The 20,231-nt window shown below is 44.2% G+C and overlaps 1 protein-coding gene across 5 annotated transcripts in view; it reads right to left on the reverse strand.

Moving 5' to 3' along the window:
- The window catches only part of LOC139232442 (ras-specific guanine nucleotide-releasing factor RalGPS1-like), a 1,066,646-nt gene that overhangs the window by 722,279 nt on the left and 324,136 nt on the right, over positions 1 to 20,231 (reverse strand). The window lies entirely within an intron of this gene.

Genomic DNA, 20,231 nt, shown 5'->3' on the forward strand with positions numbered 1-20,231 from the left:
GGTTTGGGGTATTTATTTGTTATGAGCAATCTCTTGCCTTACCTCGTCACAAAACACAGACGACAATTCCCAATTTCAAACACTGCCAGCAGCAGGAAGTGCAGGTGCCATTTTACAAAGCAGCGCCTGCACATTTCCGTGCTGCTGGTGTAGGAGAGCACAGCACCTGCCTTTCAATGAGGAACAGCTGCAAACCTAAGTATGTGCTGGACAAAAGTCAGTTCCTGTCAGTGCGGCATCAGAAGAGCAATTGCATCCCATGTGCTTTCGTAGAGAAAAATATCTCTGATCACCAGCTGATGAACTCATTGACAGAAAACAAGGGACAAGACAGCAGTGAATACTGATGCCAAGGTCAGAGAGAAGGGAAAGGTGTCTGGAGCAGCTAGCCCCAGATTACTTAACAGTGAAGAAAAAAAGACTTGCATTTATATAGCACCGTTCACGACCACCGATGTCCCAAAAGTACTTCACATTCAATGAAAGATTTTTCAAGTGTTGTCACTGTTGTAATGTAGGAAATGTAGTAATGTTGTAATGAAGAGAACTACTCAGAAAACACATTGACCAAATATGTAATTGTTTCTTCATGAGCATAGCTTTATTATTATTAATCTGGGGCCTGAATCTGCCCTCCCGCGGGCGTGCATGCGCCCGTGGGGTCCCGCAAGTTCCGGGTTTAGGTGTGCGAAGCGCGTGCGCCTAAACCCGGAACTTGCCATCTGTCAAGAATTGTCTGGACTGATCCACCATATCTAAAACGAAAGGGTCTTTGCGGGCGGAGATTTGGACTATTTGTCCAACTCCTGCCCAGCGAATGGCTTTCAAGATCTTACGACAGATAAAAGCAGGATTAGGCCATTCGGTCCTTCAAGCCTGCACCACCATTCAATATGATCATGGCTGATCATGCAACCTCAGTACCCCATTCCTGCTTTCTCTCCATACCCCTTGATCCCTTTATCTGTAAGGGCCACATCTAACTCCCTTTTGAATATATCCAATAAACTGGAATCAACAATTTTCTGTCCTCGAGAATTCCACAGGTTCACAATTCTCTGAGTGAGGAAGTTTCTCCTCATCTCAGTCCTAAATGGCGTACCCCTTATCCTGAGACTGTGACCCCTGGTTCTGGACTTCCCCAACGTCGGGAACATTCTTCCTGCATCTAACCTGTTCAATCCCATCAGAATTTTATATGTTTCTATGAGATCCCCTCTCATCCTTCTAAATTCCAGTCAATATAAGCCTAGTCAATTCAATCTTTCTTCATATGTCAGTCCTGCTATCCCAGGAATCAATCTGGTGAATCTTCGCTGTGCTCCCTCAATAGCAAGAATGTCCTTCCTCAGATTAGGGGACCAAAACTGTACACAATACTCAAGGTGTGGTCTCACCAAGGCCCTTTACAACTGCAGTAAGACCTCCCTGCTCCTATACTTAAATCCCCTCGCTATGAAGGCCAGCATGCCATTTGCTTTCTTTATTGCCTGCTGTACCTGCATGCCAACCTTCAATGACTGATGTACCATGAGACAGCCAAGTCTCGTTGCACCTCCCCTTTTATTAATCTGTCACCATTCAGTTGATGTGGTATATTTGGACTTTCAGAAGGCTTACGACAAGGTCCCACGCAAGAGATTAATGTGCAAAGTTAAAGCACATGGGATTGGGGGTAGTGTGCTGACGTGGATTGAGAACTGGTTGTCAGACAGGAAGCAAAGAGTAGGAGTAAATGGGTACTTTTCAGAATGGCAGGCAGTGACTAGTGGGGTACCGCAATGTTCTGTGCTGGGGCCCCAGCTGTTTACATTGTACATTAATGATTTAGACGAGGGGATTAAATGTAGTATCTCCAAAGTTGCGGATGACACTAACTTGGGTGGCAGTGTGAGCTGCGAGGAGGATGCTATGAGGCTGCAGAGTGACTTGGATAGGTTAGGTGAGTGGGCAAATGCATGGCAGAAGTATAATGTGGATAAATGTGAGGTTATCCACTTTGGTGGTAAAAACAGAGAGACAGACAATTATCTGAATGGTGACAGATTAGGAAAAGGGGAGGTCCAACGAGACCTGGGTGTCATGGTACATCAGTCATTGAAGGTTGGCATGCAGGTACAGCAGGCGGTTAAGAAAGCAAATGGCATGTTGGCCTTCATCGCGAGGGGATTTGAGTACAGGGGCAGGGAGGTGTTGCTACAGTTGTACAGGGCCTTGGTGAGGCCACACCTGGAGTATTGTGTACAGCTTTGGTCTCCTAACTTGAGGAAGGACATTCTTGCTATTGAGGGAGTGCAGCGAAGATTCACCAGACTGATTCCCGGGATGGTGGGACTGACCTATCAAGAAAGACTGGATCAACTGGGCTTGTATTCACTGGAGTTCAGAAGAATGAGAGGGGACCTCATAGAAACGTTTAAAATTCTGACGGGTTTAGACAGGTTAGATGCAGGAAGAATGTTCCCAATGTTGGGGAAGTCCAGAACCAGGGGTCACAGTCTAAGGATAAGGGGTAAGCCATTTAAGACCGAGATGAGGAGAAACTTCTTCACCCAGAGAGTGGTGAACCTGTGGAATTCTCTACCACAGAAAGTAGTTGAGGCCAATTCGCTAAATATATTCAAAAGGGAGTTAGATGAAGTCCTTACTACTAGGGGGATCAAGGGGTATGGCGAGAAAGCAGGAAGGGGGTACTGAAGTTGCATGTTCAGCCATGAACTCATTGAATGGCGGTGCAGGCTAGAAGGGCTGAATGGCCTACTCCTGCATCTATTTTCTATGTTTCTATAATAATCTGCCTTCGTGTTTTTGCCACCAAAGTGGATAACCTCACACTTATCCACATTATACTGCATCTGCCATGCGTTTGCCCACTCACCTAACCTGTCCAAGTCCCCCTGCAGCCTCCTAGCATCCCCCCCACAGCTCGCACCGCCACCCAGTTTAGTGTCATCTGCAAACTTGGAGATATTACATTCAATTCCTTCATCTAAATCATTAATGTATATTGTAAATAGCTGGGGTCCCAGAACCGAACCCTGCGGCACCCCACTAGTCACTGCCTGCCATTCTGAAAAGGACCCGTTTATTCCCACTCTTTGCCAACCAGTTCTCTATCCACATCAATACATTACCCCCAATACCATGTGGCCTCAATTCTGCACACCAATGTCTTGTGCGAGACCGTGTCAAAAGCCTTTTGAAAGTCCAAATACACCACATCCACTGGGTCTCCCTTATCAATTCTACTCGTTACGGATTCGTCAAACATGATTTCCCTTTCATAAATCCATGCTGACTTGGACCGATCTTGTCACTGCTTTCCAAATGCACTGCTATTATATCTTTAATAATTGATTCCAGCATTTTCCCTACCAGCGATGTCAGGCTAACCGGTCGATAATTCCCTGTTTTCTCTCCATCCTTTTTTAAAAAGTGGGGTTACATTAGCTACCCTCCAATCCATAGGAACTGAACCAGAGTCCATGGAATGTTGGAAAATGACCACCCATGCATGTATTTCTAGGGCCACTTCCTTAAGTACTCTGGGATGCAGACTATCAGGCCCGAGGGATTTATCAACCTTCAATTCCATCAATTTCCCTAACACAATTTCCTAACTAAAGGATTTCCCTCAGTTCCTCCTCCTCGCTAGACCCTCGGTCCCCTCGTATTTTCGGGAGGTTATTTGTGTTTTCCTTAGTGAAGACAGAACCAAAGTATTTGTTCAATTGGTCTGCCATTTCCTTGTTCCCCATTATGAATTCCCCTGACCGCAAGGGACCTACATTAGTCTTCACTAATCTTTTTCTCTTCACATATCTATAGAAGCTTTTGCAGTCAGTTTTTATGTTCCCTGCAAGCTTACTCCCATGCTCTATTTTTCCCCTCCTAATTAATCCCTTAGTCCTCCTCTGCTGAATTCTAAATTTCTCCCAGTCATCAGGTTTGCTGCTTTTTCTGGCCAATTTATATGCCTCTTCCTTCAATTTAACACTATCCCTAATTTCCCTGGTTTGCCACGGTTGAGCCACCTTCCTTTTTTATTCTTACGCCACACAGGATGTACAATTGTAGTTCATCCATGTGATATTTAAATGTCTGCCATTGCCTATCCACCGTCAACCCTTTTAGTGTCATTCTCCAGTCTATCCTAGCCAATTCACATCTCATACCATTTTGATTAATTTTAAATATGCAATGTTTTTTGAAATACGGGAAGCCACCGACCACAAATTGTGGACCCTTGTATTCTTGTGCACATGCTTATGGTTGATTAATGATTCAGCGTAATAATGGTTCTCCTCAACTGCTTGCTGAGTTACAACTCTATCCAGTCAATCTCAAACCGGAATATCCCTTTCAAGTTTAGCAGAGTGACTGTGTACTGCGTCAAATCCAATGGGCTGGACGGCAATGTTCCCCCCCAAAGGTGTGCGGCCGTGCACCGATCGGAAAATCCTGTGCAGGCCGCTCACCAGCTGCTGTCGCCGCCAGAAAAGACATGCGCGCAGCAAATTTAAAGGGACCACGCAGGGAAAAATAATTCGAGGGATTTCTTCTCTCAGAGGGTCGTGAATCTTTGGAATTCTCTACTCCAGTGAGCTGTGGAGGCTGGGTCATTGAATATATTTAAAGTGGAGACAGACAGATTTTTGAGCGATAAGGAAGCCGAGGGTTATGGGGAGCGGGCGGGGAAGTGGAGTTGAGTCCATGATCAGATCAGCCATGATCTTATTAAATGGCGGAGCAGGCTCGAGGGGCCAAATAGCCTACTCCTGTTCCTATTCCTTATGTTCTTACGTTCTTATTGCTGGATGCTAAAAATTTTTGGAGGAGAAAACAAAACATTGAATATTCATAAACAATTGTTTTTTGTGTTAATTAGCAAAATAGGGTATTTATTATAGCCTTTAGTGACAAAGGAAAGGTGTACATAACTAATTCACCAAATGCATTCAAATTGACCTAGTTTTGGGTGAAAATGCTCAACAGATGTGGATTGGCTTTCCATCCAATGCTAAAATATTTACTTTATGTAGGAAGTCATGTTAAATCACCAAATCATTCAAAATATTTACAGAAGAAGCCTGTAATTCCCACTTACACAAACATTGCCTATTTTTACCATTCCCGACGGATTGGAGATACTTGCCAGATCAGTGCTCAGTGACAACACCAAAGCTACTTGCAAAACCAGGCAGATCCTGACTGGATGTAATGTGCCAACTGTGTATCTAAAATAAGGGGCTTTCGGCCCATTCCATTAATATAAACCCTTGCGATGCTAAGAAAAACTAGAGTTTAAAGATTTAATAAATAACATGTGCGAATGGTTAACTGCACATTCCTTTCACTCGCATCACAATTATACGTTTGCTAATAAATTGCAGAAGAATGCAAATCAGTTCCTTCTTTCTTGAGTCAGTGTGTGTGTCCTTCCACTGCGAGAATAGGAGCCTTGTAAAGATGCAGTTTCATTGTCTGTCTTACTGGAAAATAGGCCGAAAGGCACTTCACAAAAAAGGTAACCATCTGTGTTACACTCATTGCATACAGTACTCAGTTGTAAGTGTGACCTTAGCTCCTTTAATTAAACTCGAGTGTTGGGACAGCATGGGAGGCCTGGTTATATACAGTGCTCCCAAGGGATGCTGGGATCCCTTGTGACTCCAACAAGTAGGCCCTCTGGTGGTGGGATGATACAGGTTGCCAAGGGTTACACCGATAACAATCTCCATTTCTTCTGCCTGCTTAGCTATATGGTTTTAAAATACCAATAATCAACCCCCTCCTGCCCTCAAAAGGCTCCTGTACATCTCACAGCACTATTCAAAGAACAGCAGGAAGTTCTTCCATGTAAAAGGGGATTTGAGTTTAAGAATAAAGATGTCACTGCAATTATATAGGGCCCTGGTGAAACCGCACCTGGAGTATTGTGTACAGTTTTAGTCTTCTTACCCAAAGAAGGATATACTTGCCATAGAGGGAGTGCAACAAAGGTTCACCAGACTGATTCCAGGGATGGGGGGATTGTCCTGTGAGGAGAGATTGAGTAGGCTTGGCCTATATTCTCTAGAGTTTAGGTGATCTCATTGAAACAAACAAAATTCTTACAGGGCTTGACAGGGTAGATGCAGGGAGGATGTTTCCTCTGGCTGGGGAGTCTAGAACCAGGGGTCACAGTCTCAGAATAAGGGGTCGGCCATTTAGGACTGAGATGAGGAGAAATTTCTTCACTCAGAGGGGGATGAATCTTCGGAATTCTCTACCCCAGAGGGCTGTGGATGCTCAGTCTGAGTATATTCAAGACAGAGATCAATAGATTTTTGGATATTAAGGGAATCAAGGGATTATGGGAATAGTGCAGGAAAGTGGAGTTGAGGTAGATGATCAGCCATGATCTCATTGAATGGCGGAGCAGGCTCGAGGGGCCAAATGGCCCACTCCTGCTCCTAATTCTCATGTTCTTATGTCGTGGTCTACCTTCCTCTCAACCAACACCACCAAAACAGATTAGCTGGTCATTCATTTGCAGTTGTGGGACCTTGCTGGGTACAAAAATTGTCTGCCGCACTGGCCTATAGTTAAAATTAACCATGTTCTGTCTATAGGGCAGCTATCCGCACCCAAATAAAATTCAGACTGTCCCACAGAGCAAATCCTCAACTCTCCAGTGTGGACAGTGCTTATTTATTCAGTAATTAGTTGCTAATCTTATCCGACAGAAACTTATTTATGTAACCCTTGGCAACCTGTATCACACCGCCACCAGAGGGCCTACCTGTTGGAGTCCCAAGGGATCCCAGCATCCCTTGGGAGCATTGTCGATAAGCAGCCACCCACGAGGTACCTACACTCGAGTCGAATTAAAGGAGCTAAGGTCACACTTGCTCATTGCTAACAGTACTCAGTTTCATCCTTATATATGAGCGTAACAGAAACGGTATCATTTTTTCCATGAACTTCCAGAAATCTGGCTATTACGCAATAATAAAATATCCATTACAAAGAAAATATTATTTTGTTAATGAATTCCCAAGATTTTGCATTTTACCAACAGCTGCTTTTATTTTTAACAACGTACAGAACCCGGATCTGATCTCCTCAGCAGACCCACTGCGACACGATTCGGACTAGAACACGGATTTGCTGCGGGCCACTCAAGCTCGCAGCTAAAATAGATCAGTGTCGATTGAATCATTAAATAGCGAAATCCCTTCTACCGAGAGACACGCTACTTCTGAATCTCTAGCTTTTTTCCCAGTCTTTTTCCAACATGGGAGGGGATTTTGGGCCCTCCCACCTGGAGGAAGAGAGCCAACACCCTAAAAATGGTGGGGAATGCTTTATCGCCCCGTGCTTACCGTGAGTGCGGCTATCGCTGGATGGGCAGAAAGCTCACCCGACTCGGGCAGTAGGCCGGTTCAATATGGAAATCACAGTCCTACGACGCAAGCAGGAGCCCGATTACCTTTTTAGGAGTGTGATTCATCAAGTAGCTTACTTAACTAAGGTGTCGGTGGGGATGCTGCACTTTTTCTAAAGAGGCTTTGAGGGTGTCCTTGAAGTGTTTCCTCTGCCCACCTGGGACTCGCTTGCAGTGTCGGAGCTCTGAGTCGAGCGCTTGTTTTGGGGGACGCCTGGGCATCCCTGGCCCAAGACCACTCAAAGTGGAGGAGAAGCATCCGGGAAGACGCCGGACACCTTGAGTCTCTTCGCCGGGAGCAAGTGAAAGCCAAGCGCAAACAGCGGAAGGGGCGCACAACAACCCAAGCACCCAACCCACCCGTCCCTCCAACCACCGTCTGCCCCACCTGCAACAGAGACGGTAGATCCAGCAATGGACTCATCAGTCACCTGAGAATTCATATTAGCATGTCCTAACTCGCACCAAGTCCCGTTCACCCGTCACCCCTGTGTTCGCTGACCTACGTTGGTTTCCGGTTAAGCAATGCCTCGATTTCAACATTTTCATCCTCGTTTACAAATCCCTCCATGGCCCTCGTCCCCTCCCTATCTCTAATCTCCTCCCCCACACCCCCCCGCCCCCCGCCCAAGATGTCTGCGCTCCTCAAATTCTTCCCTCTTAAGCATCCCTGATTATAATCTTTCAGCTGGGCCCGAATTCTGGAATTCCTTCCCTAAATCTCCCCGCCTCGCTACCTCCTTTATGACACTCCTTAAAACCTACCTCTTTGACCAAGCTTTCGGTCACCTGCTGTAATTTCTTCTTTATACGGTTCGGTGTCAAATGTATTTGTTTTGTCTTAGAACATTCCTGTGAAGTGCCTTGGTATGTTTTTTTTTGAAATTCGTAGCCAATCGTTCCAATTCTTTGTCAAATCACAAACGCCAGAGGTCACCTTGCACACATCAAGGATCACTCTGCGCCAATGCTCTTAGCCAAAAGGCCTAGAGCCACTGCACCGTTCCTGGAAGTATTGCAATACCAGGTTCGTGCCATGGAGGTGGATGGGTCAGGCCCCCCACACACCTCCGTGGAGGTGGATGGGTCAAGCCACCCCACCCACCTATTTCCAAAAAAGCAAGCATATACCTTCCTAATCCAGGGAGAACCACCTTAGGGTTATGGTGGTTACTCCCCTGTCAGGTCAGTTCCGCATGATCTTAGCCAAAAGGCACGATTATATGTGTACAAGTTCTTGTTGTTGATGATTACTTCACGCCAATGGAATGTCCCATCACATTAGTCCCATGGCCAAACCTTCATCAAGAAATTTATGGCGACTGCAACTGTGCTACTGCCATTGGAAATGTAAATTAACCTCACCCTAACATCGCAATTGTAATGTTTGCGTGTCAGTTCAAAACACTGCAGTAATAGAATACACGGATATGGTTCATCGTGCACTTTGAGCAAATTGGCAGTGTTGGGAAACTCATTTGCATTAGGTCAGCATGGATCACCAAGGTGTAAACATGCAAACCAGAAGTTGTTAAGATAACAGCGGCATTAAATTTATTGCATTGGGTCCATTGGGTAGAAATAAAATCCAGTGCAAAAATACTTTTTTACGCTGATGGTGTGTTGGTTTTATAATGAGTAGTGAATCTAGTGCTTCTAAAATAAATTGAATCTGTCCCCTTATAATTGGCTAAACCATGTTTTTTCCCCAGTGGGCGGCTATTTATTTGCATTGAAACAAAATTGCAATCTATGGAACGGCAATGCCACCATTCAAACTGGCAACATGCAGACTACACATTGCTGCCTGGCAGTAAGATCAATCACTCTCCGAATACCTGGCTGTAAATTCCAGAGAGACAGATTCAGTCAGTGGGTTAAGCAAGAGCTAAACCAGCTTAGGGTCAGATGAGGAACAAAACCAAAAGAATCATCAATGGCACGTCCCCGATTGAAGAAGGGGTGCCTGAATGTTACCTGCAAGCTGGGAATTATTTTGTTCATCTGTGTTGGCTTCCAGTTAAGCAACGCCTCGATTTCAAAATTCTCATCCTTATTTTCAAATGGCTCAGTGGCCTCGCCCCTCCCCATCTCTGTAATCTCCTCCAGCCCCACAACCGCCCCTCGCACCCCCTGCCCCGCCCCCGCCGGAGATGTCCGCGCTTCTCAAATTCTGCCCTCTTGAGCATCCCTGATTATAATCACTCAGCCATAGGTGGCTGTGCCTTCTGTTGCCTAGACTCCAAGCTCTGGAACACTCTGCCTTAACCTTTCTGCCTCTCTTTCCTCCTTCAAGTCGCTCCTTAAAACCTACCTCTTTGACCAAGCTTTTGGTTACCTGCCCTAATTTCTACTTATGCGGCTTAGTGTCAAATTTTTCATCTCATAATACTCGTGAAGCGCCTTGGGAAGTTTTACTACGTTAAAGGTGCTATATAAATACAAGCTGTTACTGTTGTTGTTTTCAAACCCACCAGGGCTAGAAAGAAACAGACCCCTGACCAGAAAAAGTTCCCACTGCCATTATTTATCAGGTATATAGGTAGGTGGACTTTGCAGCAATTACAATAGAAAACGTGGTTGTAACCCCTCACAGATTCAAGTTCCTGCTCCACTTCCAACGTCTTTCCTATTTTTCTTAGGTTGCCTAAAGTAGCAAGGTTTCTGTGATTTGGGTCCCTGCTTTGATCATCATTATGCAACCCAGGATAATGTTTACATAATTTCGGAACAATGCCTTGAGAGGATAAATTGGAGTGGGGGGGGGGGGGGGGGGGAATTATTCAATCTTTAAACAGTTAAACGACAACTAGCTTAATGTATAAAACCGAATATACACATGTTTGTTTTATAAATGCCTCTCTCAAAAGATGGTAACTAAACCGTAAAACAATCAACCCACACTGCACTCTCGCTACATTCTCTTCCATTTCAGCAGCGCATGAAATTGGAAATTGTTATGTATGTAAACATCACCAATGTGTAAGACTTGCCACCAGGGGGTGCACCTGTGAGACCCCCAAGGGTCACCTGCACACCCTGGGCAAGCAGGTATAAAAGGCAGTCTATCATGCTGCTTCCTCACTCTGGAGTTACATTAAAGAGACCAAGGTCACAACAGTTTGAGCTTAAGATATACAGTCTTGTGGAGTTATTCTAAACATAACAAATAGCCTGCAAAGATTAGACCAGACTGAACTGTGGTTTCTTTGACAGGTCTACAAACATGGACCAGCTCCAGTCTATAGTGAGATTAGTTCCGGTGAGTCCGATTACTCTTACTTTCTCTGCACAATGAAAACCAAGGTAGTGAAAGTACTAAAAGTTTTCTTCTTCTTGGGCAGTCCCTCGGAGTCGAGGATGACTTGCTTCCACACTAATATAAGTTTTCAGGTGACTGACGAGTCCAATGCGGGACCTACAATCTCTGTCACAGGTGCGGCAGACGGTGGTTGGAGGGACGGGTGGGTGGGGTGCTTGGGTTGTCGTGCGCTCCTTCAGCTTGGCTTCCACGTGCTCCCGACGAGGAGACTCGAGGTGTTTGGCGCCTTCCCCGGATGCTCTTCCTTCACCTTGAGCGGTCTTGGGCCAGGGACTCCCAGGTGTCGGTGGAAGATGTTGCACTTTTTCAAGGCGCCCTTGAAGCGTTTCCTCTGCCCTCCTGGGGCTCGCTTGCCGTGACGGAGCACTAAAAGTAATGAGTATGTAAATGTTGAGACGGTGAGGGAATTCACCGATTTGACCAACTGCACAAAGTATTCTTTTGTAGGTGATTGGCTACATGATCTTTATCAACTGCCTCCCCATGTTTAGCATCCACGAGCTTGACTGTTTTTTTTTAAATTGGGGTTTCTACATCTCAGGCAATAATGTAGTTTCGGAACAGTTGGGACCCCATCACCAATGTGTGTGGCACTGCATTCAGCAATCAAACCTTGACACAATTCCCCAAACAAGTACCCGTTGCTTTCTTTCCTTCACACAGATTTACTTTGAATTCCCACTGCTTTCAAATTCAATACACCTTTCGTGGGGAATTCTGTCAAAGGCATTTTCTACATCTATGTACATATGGTTTAACGACTCTCCACTAGGGAAGCCATTTCCTCAAAAGCATCAAGGAGCTTCATTCTGTAGCAGTTTCCCCATGTTTGCTGTTATTAACGTGAGTATTTTCAGTTAGATGTTAGACCGATGTAGTTAGCCAGATTAGATTTGGTATTTTCCTTGAATTACCAATACGTGAGCATATTTAGTCTCAACCCAATAACTTGCTGGCTCAGTTTTGATAGTTTATAATTTCGCCACTTTTTTTTCCATTGGATTTTTCCCACACATTGCTTCCAAACCTTAAATTTCAACAGACCGTAGATTATTACAGCCATAAACTATTTTCCTACTCATACAATGTTATGTTAAGAAAATACCATTACATTCTTTAAAGAATTCAAAAAAATTCATCTGTTGCGCATGCATTTGCAGCAGTTGAGCCTCCCATCGCTTACTATTTTAAACGGATGTAGTTCGGCCCATACCATAATATTCAAGCCTCTGCCAATGATGCATTGGAAGGTAATCGCGCATTGGAAGGTAATCGCGCAGTTCAAGCAGAAAACATTCAGCTTCAAAATGATTGATCAAATGTGCGGAAACTTAATTTTGGGGAAGAAAGGATCTCGAGAGATTTTTTGACCGGGCACAAAAGTTTAATTTCATGATTTCTGCTATGTGCCTAGGATATTAAAAAGTGACCAGAAGAATTTTCGGCTTCATATGCAGTGACCTTGTGGCTTCTTGTGGTAAACATCGTTGGCTGCTTTGAAAATCAGTGAAAGTTGGAACGGTACAAAAGACTTGCATTTCTATAGCGCCTTTCACGACCACCAGACGTCTCAAAGCGTTTTACAGCCGATGAAGCACTCTTGGAGTGTAGTCACTGTTGTAATGTGAGAAGGGCGGCAGCCAATTCGCGCACAGCAAGCTCCCACAAACAGCAATGTGATAATGACCAGATAATCTGTTTTTTTGTTGTGTCGATTGAGGGATAAATATTGGCCAGGATGCCATGGGATCTTTTACGTCCACCTGACAGCGCAGACGGGGCCTTGGTTTAAAGTCTCATCTGAAAGACGGCACCTCCCTCAGCACTGCACTGGACTGTCGGCCTAGATTGTTGTGCTCAAGTCCCTAGAGTGGGACTTGAACCCACAACCTTCTGACTCGGAGGTGAGGGTGTCACCCACTGGGCCATGGCTGAATGTAGGCTAATCTATCTTTTTTTTCCTGCAGAAACTATAGAATGGGAGAATTCCTCAAACATTGAAAGTGAACTCACAATTGAGCTGGAAGGTTACTTTTATATGAAAAAAAAAAGTAAGTGGATAGAACTAATGACCATGTATTTATTTTTTAAGTTTAGCGTTAACTTGGTATGCTCAGTTCTGCAAATGTCCAATTCACACACAGCAATACTGGCAGAGGCCCCGGAGCAGATTATCCGCGCTCTCCTTCGGGGATTGGCGGTGGCGTGAGCAGACTGAACAAGCAACCTTTCGGATAGCTGAAGTGACGTGCCAAAACCCTTCAAGCTTCACTCACGCGGTTTATAAAGCTGTCTAAGGCCGGCGAGGTTATTGGCTTGCGATACCTTGCAGGCATTCATTATTCTGCATATAATTAATTCCACAGGATACTTCTGTGCAAAAACAGGATCCATTACTAACATTCAGGTAAAAGTAAGGAATTAATAGTTTGTATCTCTCTCGGCCCACACTATTATTGGCTGGATGCTTTATTCTGAATGAGAAAGGTTGTGCAATATCCCAACATCTAGACTGAAAACAGATTTTTTCATATTTTATGCAGACATAAAAGTTAACCAATGTATCTGTATATATTCCAACATTGATGTTTGCAGTTTGGAATGTTCATAAACTCAGAGCCCTGAGCCCTCTGATCCACAGAGAGTTGGAAAATTCAGCTGACTGTTATAGCATCTGGCTGTTTTTAATAGTGGCAGAGTCAGACACCATTACAATCGATACAGGCTGATCCATAACATGTAATTCAAATTCAATGATCTTAAATTCATTTTCCTTGACCATTTGATCTTGCAGCTTTAACAGCTAAAAACAATAGACTCAGTCAATCATGAACATGCTTGGAACATTCTACTTAAATGCATTTCACAGGTCATTTTTCACTTAGTGAAGAATTTTCTATAATATTTTTTCTCTGGGCCTGTCTTCAGCTAGCTATTACGCTGCAGGCATGTAAAACTTACAACTTTCCTAAACATCTGTTATTCGGTGAGGGTGGATGAGTTTGGCTGCATTACTAAACTGATACGACAGTTTCAAATAAAATTGAGAACACAATTAGCAAATCTAGTAGCTGTGCTTGAAATTTCAAAAGTTACGTCGAGGACATCAAATGAGAGCCAGGCCATTCAGAAATAAGTTATCAAACACATCTTCACACAAAGGGTGGTGTAACTGTGGAACACTCTCCCACAAAAGCAAGTAGCTGTAAACTTAATTAATAATTTACAATCTGAGATCGACAGATTTTTGCTAGCCAAGGACTAAAAGGTTCACTAGGTTGATTCCGGAGATGGGGGGGGGTTGACTTATGAAGATAGGTTGAGTAGGTTGGGCCTCTACTCATTGGAGTTCAGAAGGATGAGAGGTGATCTTATCGAAACGTATAAGATAATGAGGGGGCCCGACAAGGTGGATGCAGAGAGGATATTTCCACATAGGGGAAACTAAAACTCGGGGACATAGTCTCAGAATAAAGGGCCGCCCATTTAAAACTGAGATGAGGAGAAATTTCTTCTCTGAGGGTTGTAAATCTGTGGAATTCTCTGCCCCAGAGAGCTGTGGAGGCTGGGTCATTGAATATATTTAAGGCGGAGATAGACAGATTTTTGAGCGATAAGGGAGTAAAGGGTTATGGGGAGCGGGCAGGGAAGTGGAGCTGAGTCCATGATCAGATCAGCCATGATCTTATTGAATGGCGGAGCAGGCTCGAGGGGCCAAATGGCCTACTCCTACTATTTCTTATGGGACGGTTTTCTGATTGGTGGATATGACAAATGGTGTTCCCCAGGGATGTGTACTGGGGCCTCTGCTTCTCAGCACATATCAGTGACATCGATGAAGGGAGTAGAGTGTTGTATATCCAAGTTGGCAGATGACACTAAGTTTGGAGGCAGAGTAAGTTGTGTACATTTGAGAAGGAAAGTGCAAAAGAGACAGACAGCATAAGTGAGTGGGTAAAACTGCGGGAGTCAAAATACAATGTGGTGAAGTGTAACGTCATCCACTGGGGATCTGAGAAAGAGAAATTGGAATATTTCCTTAATAGTGAGACGAGAAGCGTTGGTGGAGCGGTGAAAGGCATTTATATAGCGCCTTTCATAACCACTGGACGTCTCAAAGCACTTTCCAGCCAATGAAGTACTTTTGGAGTGTAGTCACTTGTTGTAATGTAGGAAACGCAGCAGCCAATTTGCGCACAGCAAGCTCCCACAAACAGCAATGTGATAATGACCAGATAATCTGTTTTTTTTGTTATGTTGGTTGAGGGATAAATATTGGCCAGGACATTGCAGATAACACCCCTGCTCTTCTTCCAAATAGTGCCATGGGATTTTTTACGTCCACGTGAGGGGGAAGACGGGGCCTTGGTTTAACGTCTCATCCGAAAGACGGCATCTCCGACAGTGCGGCAAGTCCCTCAGCACTGCACTGGAGTGTCAGCCTAGATTTTTGTGCTCAAGTCCCTGGAGTGGGACCTGAACCCACAACTTTCTGACTCAGAGGCGTCTGTGGTGTCCAAGTGTGCAAATCACTAAAAGCACTGGTACAAAAAGTTATCAAAAAGGCTAATGGAACCTTGGCCTTCATCTCAAGGTGGTTGGAATAAAAAAAGTGAGGAAATGATGCGACAGTTGTATAGAGCCTTAGTCAGACTCCATCTGGAGGACTGCATTCAGTTTCGGGCACTGAACCGTAGCAAGGATATATTGGCCTTGGAGTGTGCAGATTCCCGAGGCTGATACCCGGCCTTAGAGTTAAATTATGAAAACGGGTTGAGTAAACTTGTTTGGTATTCCTTTCAGTTTAGACAGTTGAGGGGTGATCTGATCGAGGTCTTAAAATGATAAACACATTTGCGAGGGTAGATTCAGAGAAACTACTTCCTCTGGTGGGGGAGTCCAAAACAAGGGGACGTAATCTTAAAATTAGAGGCAGGCCATTTCGGAGTGAAACCAGGAAGCACTTCTTCACACGAAGGGTAGTAGAAATCTGGAACTCAATCCCCCAAAAGACTGTGGATGCTGAGTTAATTTTGCCTCTGAGTCAGAAGGTTGTGGGTTCAAGTCGTACTCCAGGGATTTGAGCACGAAAAATCTAGGCTGACAGTCCAGCGCGGTGCTGAGGGAGCGCTGCACTGTCGGAGGTGCCGTCTTTCGGATGAGACGTTAAACCGAGGTGCCGTCTGCTTTCGCCAGCGGATGTAAAAGACCCCATGGCACTATCTCGCAGAAGAGCAAGGGAGTTACCCCCAGTGTCCTGGTCAATATTTATTCCTCAAACAACATAACAAAAACAGATTTTCTGGTTATTATCACATTGCTGTTTGTGGGACGGCACCTCCAATAGTGCAGCACCGGAGTGTTAGCCTACACTTTTGTGCTCAAGTCTCTGGAGCGGGACTTGAGTTATCTGAGTTTTCTGATTGTGAAAGCATTTTGGCTTACAAATAGTGTTGGCCTGATTTCTTTCAAGGTTTATTTATCGTTAAAGTTGCCTATCCATGTTAGCAATATGTTCAATTTATTACTCCATCTCGGCTATAATTACCGTTATTCCACAGTAATTATTGGGTTCATGGCTGGATTATAATTAAGAGCTCACACTGTTAATCTGGAAATAAAGGTAACTCAGAAGCCGACAGTAACAGCGTGATATAAATTATTTTTGAGTCATGCCAAAGCTCTGAACTCTTCAACATTAAAATTAAAAGGGGATTTATGAAGATTTCTAAAAACCAATAACCAATTTTTATTACCTGCCTTCCCCTCCGCACCCAACCCCCTAAAAAAAAAATTAGTCACAAAGTTAGTAACCATTCAACAGCAGGAAAGCTGCTGTCTTAAGGACGTGAACTCTCAAACACGGCCCGGGTCGTGGAAGGAAAATCAAAGCATTTGTTTTTGTCATGGTCTGTACGATTACCGCAACCAACTTAATGATCCGTGGCAACTTGGAACTCGAGACACCTCTAATGAAATGCAGCTGAGAGAAATTAGCTTTCAAGTTTTTGGCTAAATTAGCTGATGCCACACCATAACTTGATTCCGTCATTCTAATCTTTTGATATGTGAACTGCACTCCCGAAGTATAGTTTTGACAAGAATTATTTTCCTTTACCTTCAGCACAGAATCTCAATTCCCCCATTATTAAGGAAATAAATATATATTGGGCCCAATTTTGGCCATGATTTGCATCAATTTTTTTTGGAGTAAGTTGTTTTTTTCTGGCGTAAGTTAAAAAATGCCATTTGCCCCCAAAAATTTGCCCCAGACTAAGTCAGTGAGGTACGATTTTTTTTCCCTATAGGGGGCATTCCCAGACACTTATGCCAGTTTTGGCCATTTATGCCACTTTGACCAGCTAAAACTTACTCCAAATCGACTTAGGGCAGCGTATGTGGCCAGCTCTGAAAAACATTGCGGGCAGTTAAGAAGTTGGCGCAGGTTAGTACATTTTAAGCACCAAGACTTACAAAGCACTAAAATAAGCATTCAATAATAAGATCTACAAGGAAGCCGAGAGGACCGGCACCAAGACTTACAAAGCAATAAACAAAAAACAAAAAGTAATAAGCAATCAATCAATAACAAATAAAAAATAGAAGTCCTACCTTTATGCCAGAATCAAGTTTTTTTTAAATAAAGTTCCCCTCCTGCCCCCCCCCCATCAAAACACTCTTTTTCTCCTCCCCCCCCCCGAATCAAAACTCTCCTCACTAAACAAAGCATAACCATCAATAAATAAAAAATAAAACTCAAGTCCTACCTCGGCCCGGGAAGTCAGCGGGCCAGCCAGCCGGTGCGGGAGGCCACTTGGCCAGGGATAGGGTGCAGCGAAGATCGGGGCGTCCCTTCGGCCAGGGATAGGGGCTGTGGGCATCCCTTCGGCCGGGGATAGGGGCTGCGAGCATCGGGTCCTGCTCACAGCCCGCAGGGAGGGCAAGGAGCATGCGCGCATACTTCACTGCGCGTGCGCGCAGCTGCCGGCAGTGTTTTCTGCGCTGGCCTGTTGCTCCGCCCCCCACTGCACTATCTACGCCACGCTGGGACACCGGAGACTCGGCAGAGCGGGCAGGATGGGACACTTTTTTCCCGCACTGTTTCCAGTGCACAAATTCGGTGCAATTAAGGTAAGTGCGCCGAAAAAAGGGGTTGGGGAAAATTGGGCCCATTATACCCAGAACTAATGTCGTTAAACCTCTCAGACACAGTCCCTTTGTAGAATTCCTTGCAGCTTACCTCTGATTTGCTAATGCTTTAACATAAAGGTTTGCAATGCTCAGCAATTTAAATGTATTGGAATTAGTCTGACTGACTTAGTTGCAAGGTACATCTTCAGTTTATTATCTTCTACTCCATATACTCTAAGTATCACTTTCCCTACTCTTCCTTTCACAATGTATTATTTTGCATTTTCTGTACTGAAATACATGTACCGCTTAGTCTGCTAACCAATGTGTCCTCCTGTCGTCTTCCGTAAGCATCATTACAATTTGCAATGTGTAATGTATGCACCTGAGAGTATGCTCACAGGTTTGTGGAGCTGTTGCCGCTTTCTTGCCAGGGTGTCCTGGGAGATGGAGCACGCGGTGTACACCGGTACGCTCGTGGCCTTCCGCAAGAGATGGGCGCTGGAGGGACTGGAGTGCATCATCTCTCCCCGCAACCACATTTTAATTTGATTTTAAATGTCTAAAGTTGAATTTGTTTATTGTGTCGGTTTTAGTGCCCCCCCCCCCACTTTTAACCAGGGGGCACTTGGATAATTTGTGTTTCAGTGCCCTAAAAAAATACAAGGGGTCACTTGTTTGAAAATGTTTGGAGTGCCCCCCCTTTAATCAGGAGACACTTGATTTAACGATTTAATTGTCTTCAACTAAAATAGTTGTGGAGCTGTTGCCGCGTTCTCGCCAAGGTGTCCCGGGAGATGGAGCACGCGGTGTCCACCGGTACGCTTGCAGCCTTCCGCAGGAGGTGGGCGCCAGAGGGACTGGAGTGCATCATACCCCTGGCAACCAAATTTTAATTTGAGCTAAGTTTCCTTTAAAGTTTTATTTGGAAATTTGTGGTTCGAGTGCCCGTACCAAAAGGGGACACTTGATTTAAAGTTATATATAAAATAGTTGTAAAGTGTTGCATTGTGAGTGGCTTAGCCAGTCATCTGATGTTCACAAGATTCAATAAAATCCCAGTCAGTTGGGTCTGGGTCATCCAAGATGAGGTATGCAGTTGTGAGCCGAGTGGATGAACTGGTAATGTGTAGTGAGATTGTTAAACATTCTTAATAAACCAACTAGTTCTCAATAGCAATGTGTTGCTATGAATTCTTAAGCAAAGAACCCATGAAGCAAATACATTACACAATGTTTAAATTTAAGAAAATGTAGAATAGTTCGAGTATGGTAGCATAGTGGTTGTGTTACTGGACTAGTAATCCAGAGGCCTGGACTCATTGATCCGGAAACATCTGTTCAAATCCCACCATGACAGCTGGGGAATTTAAATTCAGTCAATTAAATAAATCTGGAAAAAAAAGCTAGCATCAGTAATGGTGACCATGAGACTACCGGATTATTGTAAAAACCCTTCGGATTCATTAATGTCCTTTGGCATTATTCTACATTTTCTTAAATTTAAACATTGTGTAATGTATTTGCTCCATGGGTTCTTTGCTTAAGAATTCATAGCAACACATTGCTATTGAGAACTAGTTGGTTTATTAAGAATGTTTAACAATCACACTACACATTACCAGTTCATCCATGAGGTGATCTTATAGAAACATTTAAAATAATGAAAGGGATAGACAAGATAGAGGCAGAGAGGTTGTTTCCACTGGTAGGGGAGACTAGAACAAGGGGGCACAGCCTCAAAATACGGGGGAGCCAATTTAAAACCGAGTTGAGAAGGAATTTCTTCTCCCAGAGGGTTGTGAATCTGTGGAATTCTCTGCCCAAGGAAGCAGTTGAGGCTAGCTCATTGAATGTATTCTAGTCAGAGAGAGATAGATTTTTAACCAATAAGGGAATTAAGGATTACGGGGAGCGGGTGGGTAAGTGGAGCTGAGTCCACGGCCAGATCAGCCATGATATTGAATGGCGGAGCAGGCTCGAGGGGCTAGATGGCCTACTCCTGTTCCTAATTCTTATGTTCTTATTGGCTAGAACAGACTGGCGAATGATACTTAAAAAGGCTCGACAGTGGATAGGCAAGGCAAACATTTAAAGATCACATGGATGAACTTCAACAATTGTACATCCTTGTCTGGAATAAAAATAAAAGAGGGAAGGTGGCTCAACTGTGGCTAACAAGGGAAATTAAGGATAGTGTTAAATCCAAGAGGCATATAAATTGGCCAGAAAAAGCAGCAAACCTGAGGACTGGGAGAAATTTAGAATTTAGCAAAGGAGGACAATGGATTTATTAGGAGGGAGAAAATAGAGTACGAGAGGAAGCTTGATGGGAACATAAAAACTGAC

Source organism: Pristiophorus japonicus, chromosome 20 (genome assembly GCF_044704955.1).
Source record: "Pristiophorus japonicus isolate sPriJap1 chromosome 20, sPriJap1.hap1, whole genome shotgun sequence".
NCBI classification, from domain to species: domain Eukaryota; kingdom Metazoa; phylum Chordata; class Chondrichthyes; family Pristiophoridae; genus Pristiophorus; species Pristiophorus japonicus.